Below are 19,194 nucleotides of genomic sequence, written 5' to 3'. Positions count from 1 at the left end.
GGCAAATTCTGCTCCCCTACAGTGGCTACACTAAACAACAGATTTTCAGTGTGGATGAAATAGCCTTCTATTGGAAGAAGATGCCATCTAGGACTTTCATAGCTAGAGAGGAGAAGTCAATGCCTGCCTTCAAAGGACAGGCTGACTCTCCTGTTAGGGGCGAATGCAGCTGGTGACTTGAAGTTGAAGCCACTGCTCATTTACCATTCCAAAAATCCTAGGGCCCTTAAGAATTATGCTAAATCTACTCTGCCTTTGCTCTGTAAGTGGAACAAAAAAGCCTGTATGACAGCACATCTGTTTACAACATGGTTTACTGAATATTTTAATGCTACTGTTGAAACCTACTGCTCAGAAAAAAAGATTCCTTTCAAAATATTACTGCTCATTGACAATGTACCTGTTCACCCAAGTGCGCTGATGGAGATGCAGAATGAGATTCATGTTGTTTTCATGCCTGCTAATACAACATCCATTCTGCAGCTCACGGATCAAAGAGTAATTTTGACTTTTGAGTCCTGTTGCTTAAGAAATACATTTTGTAAGGCTATAGCTGCCATAGGTAGTGATTCATCTGATGGATCTGGGCAAAGTCAATTGAAAACCTTTTGGAAAGGATTCACCATTCTAGATGCCAGGAAGAACATTTGTGATTCATGGGAAGAAAACAAAATGTTAACATTGACAGGAGTTTGGAAGAAGTTGATTCCAGTCCTTGTGGATGACTTCAGTGGTTCAAGACTTGAGTGGAGGAAGGAATTGCAGATGTGGTGGAAATAAGAAGAGAACTAGAATTAGGAGTGGAGCCTGAAGATGTGACTGAATTACTGCAATCTCATGATAAAACTTTAATGGATGAAGAGTTGCTGCTTATGGATGAGCAGAGAAAGTAGTTTCTTGAGTTGGAATCTACTCCTGGTGAAGATGCTGTGAAGATTGTTGAAATGACAACAAAGGATTTAGAAAATTATATAAACTTAGTTGATAAAGCAGCAGCAGAGTTTTAGAGGATTGAGCTCAATTTTGAAAGAAGTTCTACTGTGGGTAAAATGTTATCAAACAGCATCACATGCTATAGAGAAATCTTTTGTGAAAAGGAGTCAATCAGTGTGGCAAACTTCAATGTTGTCTTATTTTAAGAAATTGCCACCCCCACCTTCAGTGACCACTGCCCTGACCAGTCAGCAGCCACCAACATCAAGGCAGGACCCTCCACCAGCAGAAAGATTATGACTTGTTGAAGGCCCACATGATGGTTAGCATTTTTTAGCAATAAAATATATATTTTTAAATTTTATTTATTTATTTTTTCCCCCAAAGCCCCAGTAGATAGTTGTACGTCATAGTTGCACATCCTTCTAGTTGCTGTATGTGGGATGCGGCCTCAGCATGGCCGAAGAAGCAGTGCGTCAGTGCACGCCCGGGATCCGAACCCGGGTTGCCAGCAGCGGAGTGCGCGCACTTAACCGCTAAGCCACGGGGCCGGCCCAGCAATAAAGTATTTTTTAATTAAGCTGTGTAGATGGATTTTTTTAGACATAATGCTATTGCACACCGAATAGACTATAGTATAGTGTAAAGATAACTTTTTGTGTGTGTGTGAGGAAGATTGGCCCTGAGCTAACATCTGTTGCCAATCTTCCTCTTTTTGCTTGAGGAATATTGTTGCTGAGCTAACATCTGTGCCAGTCTTCCTCTGTTATGTATGTGGGACGCCACCACAGCATGGCTTGATGAGCGGTGTGTAGGTCCGTGCCCGGGACCTGAACTTGCAAACCCTGGGCCACTGAAGCAGAGCATGCGAACTTAACTACTATGCTGTGGGGTCAGCCCCCAAATGTTTTATATACACCAAGAAACTGAAAAATTCATGTGACTCAACTGTGAGATTTGCTTTATTGCTATGGTCTGGAACTGGACCTGCGATAACTCCAAGGTATGCCTATAATCAATTTGGATGAATATCTCAATGTTGTGATCATGTTGTTTGAAAAATACTTTTGAAAGTGTAACTTACTATAGTGATAATCATTATAAGCACAGATTTTTAGCAGATATCCAATTTTTCTCCAGCTTTTTATTTTTTATTTATTTATTTATTTGTGAGGAAGATCAGCCCTGAGCTAACATCTGCCAATCCTCCTCTTTTTTTGCTGAGGAAGACTGGCCCTGGGCTAACATCCGTGCTCATCTTCCTCCACTTTATATGGGACGCCGCCACAGCGTGGCTTGCCAAGCGGCGCGTTGGTGTGCGCCCGGGATCCGAACTGGCAAATCCCGGGCCACCACAGCGGAACGCGTGCACTTAACCGCTTGCGCCACTGGGCCGGCCCCTCCAGCTTTTTATTGTGAAAAAATTGAAACATAAAATTAGAAAGAATAGCGCAATGAATTGGGATCCAGCTGCTCCTACTTAGATTCAAAAGTTAACATTCTGCTGTATTTGCTCTATCTATATATGTATATGTATATAAAGATATGTATATATTATATCCATGTTTTTCACTGAACTTGTGAAAATAAGTTTCAGACATTATATTTTACCTTTAAATACTGTAGCATCCATCACTTAAGAATAAGACATCCTCTTACTTATCTACAATATAATAGTGATACTCTAAACTCTAACTTTTATTTATAGATGGGGAAACAGGCATTATATGACTTATGAGGATGAAGCAGAGTTGAAAGAAATAATGTTTTTTTGGGCCGGCCCTGTGGCTCAGCGGTTAAGTGCGTGTGCTCCGCTGCTGGGTTAAGTGCGTGGCCTGGGCCCCGGGCGCGCACCGACGCACTGCTTCTCTGGCCATGCTGAGGCTGCGTCCCACATACAGCAACTGGAAGGATGTGCAACTATGACATACAACTATCTACTGGGGCTTTGGGGGGGAAAAAAAAAAACTTAAAAAAAAAAAAAGAAATAATGTTTTCTAGTTCCTCAGACTCCTTTATCTTACATTGTACATGATAACACTGTCTCTCAAACTTAAGTAATATTAATGCCTTATCTTGGTGATTTTTGTCACATCCATGAAACACTCGTGCTAATTGTTAATATTCTTTTAAAATGACTCACTCAGAAACACTTTAAATATCAATATAGTTATTTAGAACGGAAACTGTATGAAGGACAGGAAGAAAAGGAGGTCTTAGTGGTCCTCTGAGGTGCAGAGATGATCTCTTTATGATTAGCATCTCTAGAGTAAAGGGGTGGGGCAGGTGGGAGGAGGAGGTTGGTGTGCAAGCAGGTGGCTGCAGGCAATAAGTGAGTACTTGCACTCTCCTGGTCCTGACACTAGGTTGGGCCAAGGACTAGCGCTTTGGTGCTGTCTCCTGTGGGGCCTTTTTCTTCTTTTATTTCTTACTTCATGCTCCAGGTCCCCTCCACTGCCACACCTATACCTGCAGCAGGCTGATACTGAATGATCTGGAACCTTAGAAGGAGCTGCTACTAGACTGTCACCCACATTTGTCCTTGTGCCAGTGAGGTCTAACACCTGCATAGTGGTGAACAGAACACACTTTGAGAGATGCTCAATTTCAGTATTTTGCTGCTAAGTGAATACTTTCCTGTGTGTGGATTGATTTTTTTTTTTTTAACTTTCCTTTAGAGCTAAGAATGATAATTTATTGAAGTTCTTAATTAAGTAATTATTATTCAGTCATTTAAATTGGAGAATGCACATTTTTAAAAGTCAGCACACATTCTTTAAGTATTCACTGTATGCCAGGCACTGTGTTGCCTAGGGAACATAAAAAAATTCAGAGTATATTTAAGATTCTTTAACGTTTATTTTTCTTCTGTTTCTTTTCTCTAACCTTAAAAATCACCTGGGATTATATTTAAGAACATAACAATACTATTTTTGAATAGTATATAGGTTATATAAATATTCAGAATAGCTTATATGAATGTGTAAATTAAATTATTTGTGTCCAATATTTTGACTACTAAATAAATATTCTAGTTTAGAATATTAGATACATGGCCATTTGTGTTCCTGTATTGTGTTTTTTGTTTCTTGTATTGGTTTATTTCATCAGGAATTTTATAAAAATCAATGTTTTCCTTTAACATATTTGTTCTATTATTTTACTTTTCCCTTTGTAAGAAGAGCGGAAAATGTGATGCAGTTTTAAAAACACCTTCTTTCATTTAGTGTCAATACCATTTAAATAGAGATCTTCTGTAAGCAAAAGATCAGGAATGACAAGATGTCAGAAAATCTTGGTTTGAGTCCAGGCACTGCTAAAGCTCTGTGATCTTGGGCAAATCACTTTGTCTCAATAAGTTTCAATTCTTCCTCTTGTAATATGGAGATAACACCACTTGCCTTTCTACGCTACCAGAGATTTTAGGTACTAAAAAGAATGAAAACATTTTGGAAGCTGTAGAACAGTATAAACAGAAATTTAAGCAATGGTTGTTATCTATCAATTAAACTGTTACGTTAGTTTTTATTAGATGTGCCTAAAATTGTACTGATCAGGTTCTGAAAATACAGAAAATGTTGCTCACATCTTTATGAGGTGAAGAGTAAAGTTTATTGTTTATATGTAAATGATAAGATCTTCTGAATTCTAATTTGAATTGCTTTTCATATTGATTGCATGAGTGGAGAATAGGAAGAGTACAACTTGTGTTTTTGCACAAAGGAGTTTTGAGTTGCGTAGTAATTAAAGCACAATTAGGATGGAAAAATCCTTTGTAAGGTGACAAAATACATATTTTTTCTCCATTAAATTTTCATCATAGAGTAGCACAATGAACGAGAACCCTAGATTTAGTGTTTTGCAAACTGTGGAAAACGTTACACTTGTGCATTTGATAAAGAGTTGAAGCTGTGGTTAGTATTTTATGACTGTTATGAGCTTCTCATTCCGTGGTATCATTCATAGCTATTAATGTACTCTTTCTACTGGTTAATACCAATAGAAAGAATCCTGGCTTATTTTGCTGGAAACAGGTCTTTGGAATTCTGTTGAGGGACACTCTATCTGTATATGTGCCATTGTATAATTACTTTGACAGTGAACATTCAGCAAAATTCACTTCCACTAATATTTGGCAGACTTTTTTTTTTCTGTCTTAACACTTTTATTGCCTGCCCTCATTCTTCTGTCACTCCTAGGAGCTGTTATCCAGCCCCCTTGTGGATTGCCCCACCTTGGATCTAGTGTTAGCCTATTGGCAGTTTTAGCTGAGGTTTAGAGTCTTCTGTTTTCTCTGTAGAAGGGTGAGGTTCCTGAAGGCTAACAAATATATTTATGATCTATTACACTGTACTTGCATTCAACAAATATTTATTTACATATTGTGTGCTAGGTTCTTTTCTTTTCTTTCTTCTTGTTTTTTTTGCTAGATTTGTGTGGTGGGCATGGGGACTATCTTATACCAAAGTCACTTGTTGAATCCCTCTAGGAGACACTGCCAGCCTGATCCCAGTGTTGTATCCTTAGTCCTAGTTTTCCTCAATGAACTTTGGGTGGAATAATATGTATATGAGCTAGTTTTTCATTTGGCCCATTTACCCCCTTTAATCTTTACAGGTAGAATCAAACTGGAGTTTTGTGCTGTGGAAATTGTCACTGATTTCAGAGTTCTTTGCTTCTGGTTTTCCCAAGCATTATGGTTTGGTATTAAAATGGCAATAACCTTTATTACCACTTTGATGCTTCATTCTTCCCTAAATGTTCAACCTCTCGTTGTGACTAGAAAAAGTCAACCCTCAAAATGGTGACAATTTTGCAAAAACGTGTCTTTTTTCTTTTTTTTTCCTTTTTACCTTGGAGGAACTTCAGCTCCCTTTTTGATTTAACTAATTTTGAAATTCATATAGTTTCATTTTCTTTTTGAGTTTTATAATAACTTTACATTTTATTTCTTTAAAGTGTTTACGTGTTAGCTTTTTAGCTTTTTAGGATTGGAAAGGGCCTTATCTAGTCCAGTGGCTAGATGGCCTTTAAGCTTTTCAACTACAACCCACACATAGAAATGCGTTTTTCTATTGTGTTGCAGAGGTGTGGTAGGCAGAATTCTAAAAATGGCCCACCATGATTTCCCAGCCTAACCCCGGGGACTTTGAATGTGATGAGATAATGTGCCCGTGATTATATTATGTTACATGCAAATGAGATTTTGCAGATGTAGTTTAAGGTCACTAATCACTTGATTTTGAGTTGGCCAAAAGGAAGATTATCCAGGTGGACCTGTTCTAATCACATGAGCCTTTTAAAAACAGATTTTTCTCTGGCTCACAGCAGAATTGGAAGCCAGAGAGATTTGAAGGACAAGAAGGACTTGTCATGTTTTGCTGGCTTGAGGATGGATGGGGCCATGTGCGAAGGAATGTGAGTAGCCTTAAGGAACTGAGAAAGAGGTTCTGGGCTGACAGCCACCAAGGAAACAGGGACCTCAGTGCTACAGCTGCAGGAAACTGAATTCTGCCAACAACCTGAAGGAGCCTGGGAGCAAACTCTTCCCCAGATAAGAGCCCAACCCTGCCGGCACCTTGATTTTGGCCTTGCGAGACCCTAAGCAAAGAACCCAGTCAACCCCACCTAGACTTCTGACTTACAGAACTGTGAACTAATTAATATGTGTTGCTTTTAAGCCTCTAAGTTTGTAGTAATTTTTTACACAGCAATAGAAAACTGATATGCAAGACTATTTTGCAACCATATGAAGAAATTCTGTGGAAGAGATGGATATCTTATAAGTAAAAAAATCCAAATAGAAAAATATAGGTACAACCTGGTAATAGTCATATAAAACATTCACATGGGGAAAGACCAGCAGGAGATATACAGAGATGATCATAGTTATGAATTATGAAATATTTATTTTCCATTTCTTTGTGTTCTTTTTTATAATTAAAATAGATTTATATTAGTATAATTTGTAATAAACTTATTTATGTAAACTAAGAACTTAATTTTATTTGGGAATTTATTACTGGGAACGTGCAAATTCATAGGCCTAAAAGACTTTTGCTGGCAAATGTTACATGTGAAGAACTTATGTTTTCCCTAATTTTTCTTAATTACTGAATATATCATTAAGATAACCCGTAGCAAGAACCTGTAGATAATAAACTAAAAACCCTATATTCTTTAACGTTCACCACATCACCAATTTGCTGAGGAAATAGCTTTTGCTGTCCTATGTTGATGAGGAGAATGCACAGGCCTGCACATTTTTTGAAAAGAGATTCTGTGTATAGGTGTAGGAGTGACTATTGGAAAGGTGGAGTTAAAGTTGCTTATGTATGGGCTTTAAAATAAAGATGTGAAAGGACTTGTGCCTTTTATTACTTGTTTTCAAGACGCTTTAAGTAATTTAGCCTTATTAAAGAACTTTCTTGCAAGGGGTCCTGTAAGTTAAGCTTTATTAATCAGAGCTTTTTCTATACACACATGGAGGAAATAGAACAGCAGGTTTCCTAATTGCTTAGATCTAATCGCATTCCTGCTGTTGAACAGTTTTGATAGCGTGGGAAAGGATGAGTCACAGAGGAGGAAGGAACTGCACTTAGGACCCATTATAAAGGCTTGTGGGTGTGGTAGTGTGTTTGGGTGTACTCCTAAGACAAATGAAGTGTCTCATTTAATGCAATGAGGCTATCACGTCGGGTTTTTTTGTTGGTTCTAACCTATAAGATAAACTTTCCTGTGTCTGTTCCTGACTGCTCAGCATTGAAGATACTCCCTAAAGAGGACAGTAGCTAGAGAAGGAATACTAGCTCGTTGTGAAGATGAAATCCATCCTGTAGTTATTTTTGTATGAAACTGATTTATTAAAACTAACATTCCTGGTGCCGGCCCGGTGGTGCAAGCGGTTAAGTGCATGTGCTCTGCTGCGGCGGCCCAGGGTTCGCCGGTTCGGATCCCGGGTGCACCGACGCACCACTTGTTAAGCCATGCGGTGGCGGCGTCCCATATAAAGTAGAGAAAGATGGGCACAGATGTTAGCCCAGGGCCAGTCTTCCTCAGCAAAATGAGGAGGATTGGCATTGGATGTTAGCTCAGGGCTGGTCCTCCTCACCAAAAAAAACCCCAAAAAACCTAACATTCCTAACCATATAGTATACTATTGCTTTTCAGTGTTCCTGGATGGTAACGTTGATTCGGTTATTTAGCAATAATTGGAAAAAATGACTAAAATGATAACATTTCCATTGAAAGTGTGAATATACATGCTTAAAAATTGTAAACCACTTTTTTTTGAGAAAGATTAGCCCTGAGCTAACATCTGTTGCCAATCCTCATCTTTTTTTGCTGAGGAAGATTGGCCCTGGGCTGACATCTGTGCCCATCTTCCTCTTGTCCCACCACAGCATGGCTTGATAAGCAGTGTGTAGGTGTGAGCCTGGGATCTGAACCTGTGAACCCCAGGCTGCCAAAGTGGAGCACACGAATTTAACTGCTATGCCACTGGGTCAGCCCCACTAAACCACTTTTATTTATAAAGGACAGAGTTTTGAAAATTTCCTGGAATGCCCCTCTTTTCCACCTTCACAATTTCAAAACTTTTGAGAGTTCTACTTGTATGCTTGTAGGTGACTCTTTCTGCTGGGCTCCCCTGTTCCCTGTGTGGTATCATCACTCTAGAGACTAGACAGGCCCTATGGTTTTTTGAGGGGGCACAGAAATGAAGATGAGTAGGGTGTATGTGCCGAGGCTTAGGACAGGGCAGACCTTGGGGATGTGGAAATCAGAGTACTTTTTTGGCTGCTAAGTGCAATTCATGCTGGACTGGAGATGAGATTAAAACAGCGTGCTCTTGCTTCATATTTTGGCTCATTTCCCAGTCCTGAGAGTGAGTCAGTCCCTCCTTAAATTTGGCACCCTAAGCACTTCACTCCCCTCGCCCTGGTCCCAGCCCTGCTCATTGGTGCATCACGGGGTTAGAAAGTTACCCCATTTTCTTTTCTCTGAAGGAGAAACTTTTTTTGCCTAGAGAATCCAGAATGAGAGTCTTTAAACTGGTTCTTGTATATATGACTTCATTTGGCCAACGCTATCATGTATTTGTATATGAAGTAAGTTAGAGAATATTTAATTTATAAAGATTCACAAGATTTCTTATTCTTATGTATTTGAAGTGGTTTGAATTAGATATAGCATTTTAGCAACTTTAGTATTGTGAAAATAGTTTAGATCAGTAAATATTTCATGACTATGACTGCTAGGTTTTCCAATATGTTTCCTGTTTTCTTTTTTAAGTTGTCCAGGGAATATTCTGATTTGTTGTTTTCCTCCTTTTTTTATGAATACTTTCTATTCCTGTAATTTGTTACAGAGGCTTTCTGTGGTGTGTTTCACATTTGTAATTGGTGTTAGAGTGAGAGGTGGAATTGGGAGGTAAATTGCCGTTGTCACGAAATGGGAAGAGAGGAGGATTGGACATGAACTGTAGTTTTGAGACATAATTTTATATGTGGAGATTGGGAGAGAAACAACACTACTGATTGATTGATTGGTTTTTATTTATTTATTTAAAATAAACCAATCTGGGGCTTATATATGCCCCACATGTCAAATTCTAGAGCCAATAGTATTAATTTAGTTTAACTTCGGACACCATTATCTTCTTTCATATTGGCTTCAAAAATATGGTCATATTTTTGGTTAAATTATATGTTAGCAGGAATCTAAGTATTATCAATGAAATTTTGAGTTTTTTTTTCTTTTTTTGCTCAGGAAGACCGGCTCTGAGCTAACATCTATTGCCAATCCTCCTCCTTTTTTTTTTCCCCAAAGCCCCAGTAGATAGTTGTATGTCATAGTTGCACATCCTTCTAGTTGCTGTATGTGGGATGCGGCCTCAGCATGGCCAGAGAAGCAGTGCATTGGTGCGCACCCAGGATCCGAACCCGGGCAGCCAGTAGCGGAGCACGTGCACTTAACCGCTAAGCCACAGGGCCGGCCCTTGAGTTTTTAATATGTAGACTGTTAGGAATTTGGTCTACATGTTACATATCTATAAGAAAAGTTTGCATTCTAGAATTAGTTGAATGGCCTTTTAAAGTAAAATTAGTTTATATTATCAGGAATAAGACCAAGTTGTTTTTACCTTAATTTATTCTTTTATAGCAGTGGTTCTCAATTATGGGCAATTTGGTTCCCTAGGGGACATTTGGCAATGTCTGGAGACATTTTTGATTGTCACAACTTGAGGGGGTGCTGCTAGTGGGTAGATGCCAGGGTGCTGCTAAACATCCTACAATGCACAGGACAGCCCCTCCACAGCAAAGACTTTTCTGGCCCAAAATGTCAGTAGTGTCAAGGTTGAGAAACCCTGCTTTATAGGATTCATAACAGTATAGTTTATATCATCCTTTGTATTGTTCATCTCCCTGCCTTGCATCTTAGATGAACCAGCATTTTGAAATAGTGCTCTTGTCATGATATGTGGTAGATTGGTTACAAAAATGGCCCCATTCTCTATCCTTCCCTGTATCCATAGTCTTTGCAATGACTGTTTCCTTCTTCTTGAATCTAGGTTGTCCTTGTGCCTTGCTTTGGACAATAGAATGTGTTGGAAATGATGTTCAACTAGATCTCAAAAGGTCTTTCATTCTTCTGTTCTCTCTTGTGAACAAGCCCATGCTAGCCTGGCTAGCCTGCTGGTTACCAGTTGCCCCTATTGCCCCAGTTGACAGCTAGCCAATCACCAGACATGGGAAAGAGGCCATCTAGACTAGCCGGCCCCCGACCAACTTGGCCATTTCACTGCAGGCGTGCATGGGCTTAGCTGAGATTACTTAGTCTGGCCCAGCACAGCAGAACTGCCCAGTTGACCTGTAGACTCATGAACGATAAAATATAATAGCTATTTTAAATCACTGTGTTTTGGTTTTGCTGCAGTAGAAATCTGATACATTATTTGGAGGGATGGACATATCTGCTTTTTCCTCTAAATATTAGTAATTCCAGGCAGAAAGCTTGTTAAAAAGCCTTGACATGGGATTGTATTTGTTGTCTTCATGATTTGAAAACAGGGAGGCCATTAAGATTGGAGTGAAGTGAGCAAAGGGGAGAAAGTGGAAGGAGATTATAGTGGAGATCCTTTGGGGGTCTGGATCATGTATGGGTAAGGATTTTGGATTGCATTTGGATCCCAATCTAAAGAGTCTCGCAGGCCAGTTTTTTGTTTCTTTCTTTTTGTTTTTTTACAGAACATCCCACAATTTGGGTTTAATTGCTTCCTAATTATTACTTTTAGATTAAATATTTATGGCCAGAATGCTAACTGCTAGAGGATTTTAAGCAAAGGAGTGACATAATCTGATTTATGTTTTAAAAAATATTCTGACTGTTGTGTGGAGAATAAACTGTAGGGGTGGACAAGGGTAGAAGCAGGGAGACCAATTAGTAGATTATTATAATAGTCCAGGATGCAGAAACTAGAAAAAAAAACCTGTAGTAGTTCTTCTTATTGCCATTGATTAATTAAATGAAATTTATTGTAGGCTATTTTTAAAAGCTTTCTGTTGCATTTTACGTATACTCTCACTTGAGAGATAATGGAATTTTTAAAAATTGGCCTTTTAAAATAATATACTCATGGGTCTATTTAAAAACTCATCTTTCCCCAAAAAACATTAATGGTAAGTCCAGAAGAGATGTGAGAAGAGAGTAACAATTTACAAAATGTGCCAGGCTGTGTTATATCTATATTATTGGAAATGTCTTGGCAAATTATTTTTTTTATAGGAGTGGACCTCTAAATGTGGCTTGGTTTCTTTTTAAGTACTGTGGCTGATGATGTTCTGTTTTTGTTTTTGTTTTTTTTAAATTTATTTTAAGTAAAAGGCTGTGGTTGAGGTATAAAAGATATTCTTTAAAAACAATCCAAACATCTTATATATAACAAAATAATTATATTGTATAAATACATATAAGCAAATAGATTGTGTTTTTATTTTTATTTTTATTTTTTTTCCCCCAAAGCCCCAGTGGATAGTTGTATGTCATAGTTGCACAGAGGTTGTGTTTTTAAATATAGAAAAAATACTGTGCAAATTTAAAACTGAATACAACTTTTAGAAAGAATCGAACATAAAATTTGAAATTTTGACCTCAAGAAAAACAAGTTTTTTTTCTTTAATGTACACATTTATAAGACTCTGAATGAAATATCCTGCTCTTCTTAATTTGTTCACAATATAGGAGTGGTTCCCAAATAGGGTCCTGCTATGCTTAACAGGGACAGAAAATCTTCCAAGACATTCTGCCTCATGCTCTGAGCCCAGATAGCCACCTATTCAAATTAGTCTACCAGCTCAGAACAGTAATGATTTTAAAGCACCATACCCATTCTGGATCCTAGATCTGCTCATTATTTTTATTTATCTTTTTTTTTTTTTTTGAGGAAGATCAGCCCTGAGCTGATATCCATGCCAATCCTCTTTTTGCTGAGGAAGACCAGCCCTGAGCTAACATCTATTGCCAATCCTCCTCCTTTTTTTCCCTTTTTCTCCCCAAAGCCCCAGTAGATAGTTGTATGTCATAGTTGCACATCCGTCTAGTTGCTGTCTGTGGGACACCGCCTCAGCACGGCTGGACAAGTGGTGCATTGGTGCGCGGCCGGGATCCGAACCCTAGCCGCCAGTAGCAGAGCATGTGCACTTAACCACTAAGCCACTGGGCCAGCCCGCAAGATCTGCTCATTATTAAACATTTCCCACATCCTTGAAATTCAGAACCATTGAGCTGAAACTCTTGTTACACACAATGCCAAGCCCTGCTATTAACAGTCATGAGCTCTGTGGCTATCAGCCAAGAGGTTACAAGCATAAGCATTTATTAACTACGATTAGAATAAGCACCCCAGTACAAATAACTACAGTCCTCTGTTTAGGTAATAATAAAGATATTGAACTTTAAGCCCCATAATTTCTCAAGTACAGATATTATTTGAAAGTATGTTAAATATGTCAGCATTGTATTAAAATCAATACAAAATATTTTAATTCCAATTGTAAATATAATTTTTAGAATAGTTTGCTATAAATAGGAATATGACTATAAAAACAAAATACTTAAAGCATACTAATTAATATGGAAATTACCTATTACTCCATGCCAAATTCCAATTATTCTTCATATACCGCTACTTGGTGTAAAATATGTGAAACATTCAAAATTTTGAATAGACCCCAAATTAATAACTCAAGAGTTATTAAATATTTTTTAAATGTGAAAACTAATTAAACTAATTAACCAATTTAGAAATTTGGCAGTTAACTTCCAAACCCCAAACCAAAGGTGTTTTCCATAAAAGTGTGTACCAGTGCAATATTAATATTATAATCCCCAACATTAAATTCTAAAATCAGTTCTAAGTTCTTGAAATAACAAAAATAGCGAAACAAAAACATTTGTTGTTCATTCCTTTTTAAAAATCTTTGTTTTCTCTGATTATAGGAAATTGTACATCTTTAGAAATTATCATTTAGAATATGAAAATTCTCTATATTTACATATATGTGTTATGTCAAGATATCCAAGATATATTTATAACGTGAAAAAAAAACAAGTTGGAGGACAGTCTATTAGTACAATCCTAGTTTGGTTAGTGGAGAATTTCTTTTAATTGGAAAAATATACACCAAATTCTTCACCAAACTCTTAAAATAGTTTCCTATGTTTAAGGGATAGAGAAATATGGGATTCTCAAACATATTCCTGGACCACACTTCAAGAGATGGATTTAGAAGATTTAGAGTGATGTCAATCTGCATTTTGAATAAACACATGTACCAGGTCATTTTGATGCAAATGGCTTGCCTACTACATTCCATGAAGTGTTTAAGTATTTATCATTCCTGGACTGGATGATCCCCCAAGGGCTTGATTCTATTATGTATATGAGATATATTTTAAAATTTCCTTAACATAACAAGGGAAGAAATTAATTTTTAGATTTTCTATACATCATAATGCAGCTTATGGGGAAAATATAACTGCTATTTTGGAATCATAGGATTTGCTAAAAGATATATCAAATAAAGATAAAAATCTATCAAATAAAAATTAGAATCTAAGAGATGTGTTGCAAACTTTATTGCTTTCTTTGGTTGGGGCTTTCCAGATCTCCTTTTTTTCTGGCTTGGTGTAAATGAATAGAGGAAAGGCCATTTGGGGTCAAAATTTTCTATATATTTGAGAATGCTTACTATGTAAAGAATAAGTTTAATCTCTAAAAAGTTCACACTCTTTAAGGCAATTGTAGGTATGCCTTGGTTTAAAGTAGTGCAGTATACATACTTCCCAAAGAAACCATGAAACACCTTTTAGCTGGTTGTTGTTAGCTCTAATTCATTTACCATAGATTTGCTTGAAAAGTAAAACTCTCTAGTACAGTATAAAACACTCAGTTTCAGACAGATTTTCAGTTGAATATTTGTTACAAAAAGCAAACCACACATGTTCAAATTTTTAAAAATTTAAATCAGGGGCGTTAAAGAACTATCATGTATTTAGGTTTCTGTGCTCTTAAAGATTCTTCTCTTTGAAGAGCACAGCTTTTTCTGTGAGTGTATGTGTTAACGATATTTCTTTGTATTATTTTCTATCAGACTTTATGAACACCAGCTAGCGTGAAATGCAATACAAAGCAAAATATTTATAGTTATTTTAAATTTATATGGCCACGTTTTATCTGAAGTAGTCAGCTTTAGAAAGAATTCTTTAATTTCAGTAGTTGTTAATTTCAGTTTATTCAGCCACTCAACAGATACTTCAGTGCCTACTCTAGGCAGACAAGTGGCTAGGTTGTGACGATACAGTGTACTCCCTGCTCTTGAGGACCTTGTAGACAGACACATGGGGAAGACAGTATGACAATACTAACACAGTTAAGTGTAAACCTACCGCTCTACATAATAAACTCTACGAAGGAGACATGTACCGGAATATATAATAGAGAAGGCCTGACTTGGTCTGAGAAGTCAGAGTTTCTCTGAAAAAGTTGGGCTGAGATCTGAAAAAGTGAGTTGTTATTAAGTATAGCATAGAGGAAGGGAATGCTGGGTTCCCAGGTGCCCTGTGAGTCTTAGAGGTCACGTTAAGGATTTTGATCTTGAGAGCAATAGGAAGTTATTAAAAGTGTTAACTACAGTAAGTTTACATTTTAAAAGTTAATCTATTTGAATTTGATAGCTGTATAGTAATTCTTTAGTGGTTATGCTATCCAAGCACAACTCAGCATGTTGGTGGTGGTGGTAGTGGTAGTAACAGTGATGCTTAACTGACATTTATTTTGCATTTATTCTGCCTCAGTACTTTGGAGCATACCCAAAGTATAAATGTATTAACTCTAATTCTTATAATTAATGAGGTAGTTGTTTTTACAGATGAGGAAACTGAAGCTCATAAGGATTAAGTAATTTGACCAAGGTCGTTAGCAAATAAGTGATGAAGCTGAGAACTCGGTCCAGGTTTTTCTGATGCCAAATCCCTGTTGGCTAATAGGTGTTCAGTCAAAAATTGTCCATTGTACACCTTCTGGCCAAACTGTACATTCAGACAGGTTCTTAAAGATGTTTTTAATAATGATAAATTAGTGCTCCTATGAGTTTGATTTTTCAAACCGAATTGAGTAATAATAAAAAAAAGCTTCTCTTAATTGCCAGCAGAGGGAGCTAGAAAGATGGATATTTTAATAAGCTTTGGAATTCTCCAAGTTAGGATTATTCATTCATTCATAAGCAATTCTCTTGAACTCATATTAAGAATAATTGTTTAAATGAAATATGTGTATAGTATGTTCTCATTTTGATTTAAAATTAAATTTGTCTGAAACTGTTTTATCTGTACTAGATATTACAAAGAAATCTTAGAAAGACATAGAATATAAAGTTATTGTTATCTCTTATAACAATATAAGACTTATAAACTTATAACCACTTAATGGTGGTTTGGCTAGGTTGTCTTTTCCTCCTCTTTTTTGAATACGTATTAGTTTTGTCTAATTTTTCTACCATCAATACGTATTATGTAATAAAAAATAACTCTGATTTGTAGTTTATATGAGTAGTGTAAGGGCTATTAAATGGTTTCTAAAGTGTTCAAAATGTTTGTTCTTTTAGTCTAAAATCCATCACCCATCATTTTAATGCATTATTAATTTGCTTGGGAAATCTTTTTCATATTGACAAGGTAAATTTAGACCATCACTTATCTGAATCTTCAGTAATTCTAGACTACAATAATTAAGAATTACTGTAGTCTAAATTTAAGAAAATTTATTGAGTAGAAATAAAAGATGTATTGTTTTAGATTCTTAGTTGCCACATTAATAACACTGTAGAGTATAAAAGAAAAAATTCATTATGAATAATATATATAGTAGGATTCAGACTTAGAACTGAGTTCATGGTATCAGCTTTCTCTTGCATGTAATAGACTTCGTAAATAGCATAAAATCAAATTATCACTTTTATGGAATGATTACTAAGTAATCTACACCGTTTTTTGACAGCATAGTATAGAAAAAAATCGAGTTTAGAATTAGTCTTGAATTTGAACTTTAACTCTGTCACTTGGTAGCTATTTAATGTTGGCAAGTCACTGAACTTTCTCTTTATATGGAAAATGAAGATGGTAATAAAAGTCTGTTTTGATTATAGTCGAGGACTATGTGAAGTGTGTGTGAAGTGTTTATTATTAACAATAAATGTTAATTTATCAAGTTTGCAACTTTAGTTTTATTTTTGCCACAACCTCACTTCCAACAAGTAAACTGAACTGATGTATCCTTTATAGAATCTATATTTACCCATATCCATAGCCGCTGTAGGAACGTAGATCTGTACTCATCTACAACCATAGGCGTCTCACACTATATTCAGCTACCAAAATAATAGCAATGCATCACATAATTCCTCCCCCCTTTACCTTTTGTTTCATTTGATTTCTGTATTAATCAACTTGGTGCAGAAACAAATAACCCCCAAATCTTGGTGGCTTATAACAACATTACATGTAGACTTTGGGCTGCCTGTGCTGAATGGCTGTACTCCACATATTTTCATTTTTAAGACCTAGACTGAATGGGCAGTCTCTATCTGGACTGCCATTTTTGTGGTAGTGAGAACTCAGAGGGCTGGCTGAAACTTGTGATACCTCTTAAAGCTTCTGCTCAGGTGTGGAGTGCTTCATGATTGCCAAAGCATGTCACATGGCTAGGCTCAAAGTCAGTGAAACACAAGGACAAATACTCTTCCCACAGGAGGCATAGGCAAGGTATAAATCAATGGGCAGGAATGTATAAGCTTCTTCCAAAGATGGGAGTGGTAAATGGTGAGCAGTAATATAATCTACCACAATCTGTCCTCCTGGTCACAAATATTAACTTTCTTCCCTTCTACATACAAAATATATTTATCCCTTCCTCAAGGAAAATACCTCAAGAATTGTTTTCAGTCCCATTAGTCTTAAAGTCTAGAACTTCCTTAAAATTTCTACATCATTTATATATGTAGATTTTCTTGATCCAGAGACCAGTTATCTTCTACCCTCCATCTCCCCAACATACAGCGGTGGAACATGGATAGGATTTCCACAGTAAACATTCCTGTTGAGAAAGGGGAAGAATAGAGGCACACATCAATCACTGGTCCCTAGCAATTGTGAAAATCTTGTTGGGTAAATGTAATGAGGGCTCCTTTTCTTAGCACCAGGGGATGTTCCTTGATTAGGCCCTGGTTTTGCTCCTGGTTGTAGCTCTCCAGTCCATTGTTTTCTGTGGCTCTTGGCTGAGCCGTCCATGAGGTGTTTCCTTTAATATATCAACCTTGTCCATATTTGAATAGATTATTGGAGGGTATACCTTTCTTGGCTGGGGAATAAGGTAAGAGGTGAGCAGCTTTCCTGGCCTGCTTGTTGTCTGTAGAAATTTGGGGGCCCAAAGATGATCTACAAGAGTAAAAGACCATTAACTCAGGCTAGGGTTGTTTTGGAAGTTGTCTTTTGTCTTTTTATCTATTTGATTTGAGTCAAATCTATGTGCTAATAACTGTATCCTCCGTTCTTTGAGATATGCTTTTTCCTCTAGACTTCAGTACAGTTATCTTGAGCTTATTGAGCTTCTGTGGGACCACATCCTTAGTCTTTTCCTGTGGGGAATACCCCCACCAAGCCAGTTTTGTTCCACTGCAAGGGTTTACTGGGTGAAAGGAAAACGCTTGTTTCCTTTACTCTTGACTCACTGAATACGTCTGTACTCCAAGTGTGTGGGGGGTTTTCCATACTAAGCAATTCTTCAGTTCTCTGTGGGCACTGACTGGGTGTCCTACAATTTAACTCAGTTTTGACACTAACTACCCAGAGTTAGCTCAGACGCCACAGGTTAAGGGCTCAGTTCCACAAGACTGCCCCTCTCCCACTTTGGATGCCAATCAGAAGGCCAGTCTTTTCACAAATTTTTTACATGAAACGGTTTTATTTACCACCACATTATGTGGTTTGCTGTTTTTCCAATCTCCAAAAAGCAATTTCCTTGCTGTCTTCCACCCAGCTCTAAAGCCTACATCACATGTTTTTATTAATTTTGGTGGTGGTGGTGAAGGTAGCACCACATTTCTGGTACCAATTTCTGCAATGTTCAGCTTTGTTAAGTAATTACCTTTGAATTTCAGTGGCTTCTCAAAATAACAGATTACATTTCCTCCTGACTTTATGTTGCAGTCTGTGGATCAGCTCTTTCTGCTCCAACCTGTGGCTCCCCTCCAGAACCAAGGCTGAAGGAACAGCCCTTATGTGAGATATGCTGCCAGTCTCTTCCCAGAGTACCAAACGAAGCAAGAAGGCTGGCCCAAACTCAGATTGCTGCTTAAAGTTTTTGCTTAGATGTGATGTGTATCACATCTGTTCACATTCTATTGGCCAAAACATATCACATGGGTGATCCCCAAATCAATAACCTAGGGATGTCTATTCTTTCCATATGAGACATGCACAAGTCACATGTCTACATATGGATATATATAATCATCTTGCAAGGAAGCAGGGCAGTGAATAATCTCAAATAATAATACAGTCTACTGCAACTTTCTCATATAGTTTTGGATGATGCATAAAAAATCAGATATATCCTTTTTAAAATTTATGGGTGTATTACGTTAATATACTGCATCAATCAGGGTTCTCCAGAGAAATAGAGATATATGCTATTAATTATATCTG

The 19,194-nt window shown here is 37.2% G+C and overlaps 1 protein-coding gene across 4 annotated transcripts in view; it reads left to right on the top strand.

Moving 5' to 3' along the window:
• Positions 1–19,194, top strand: part of UACA (uveal autoantigen with coiled-coil domains and ankyrin repeats) — a 90,160-nt gene that overhangs the window by 12,817 nt on the left and 58,149 nt on the right. The window lies entirely within an intron of this gene.

The sequence above is a fragment of the Ceratotherium simum genome, chromosome 3 (genome assembly GCF_057802395.1).
Source record: "Ceratotherium simum simum isolate JZ-2026a chromosome 3, ASM5780239v1, whole genome shotgun sequence".
Classification (NCBI taxonomy): domain Eukaryota; kingdom Metazoa; phylum Chordata; class Mammalia; order Perissodactyla; family Rhinocerotidae; genus Ceratotherium; species Ceratotherium simum.
This window is presented reverse-complemented; position numbering and strand designations above follow the sequence as displayed.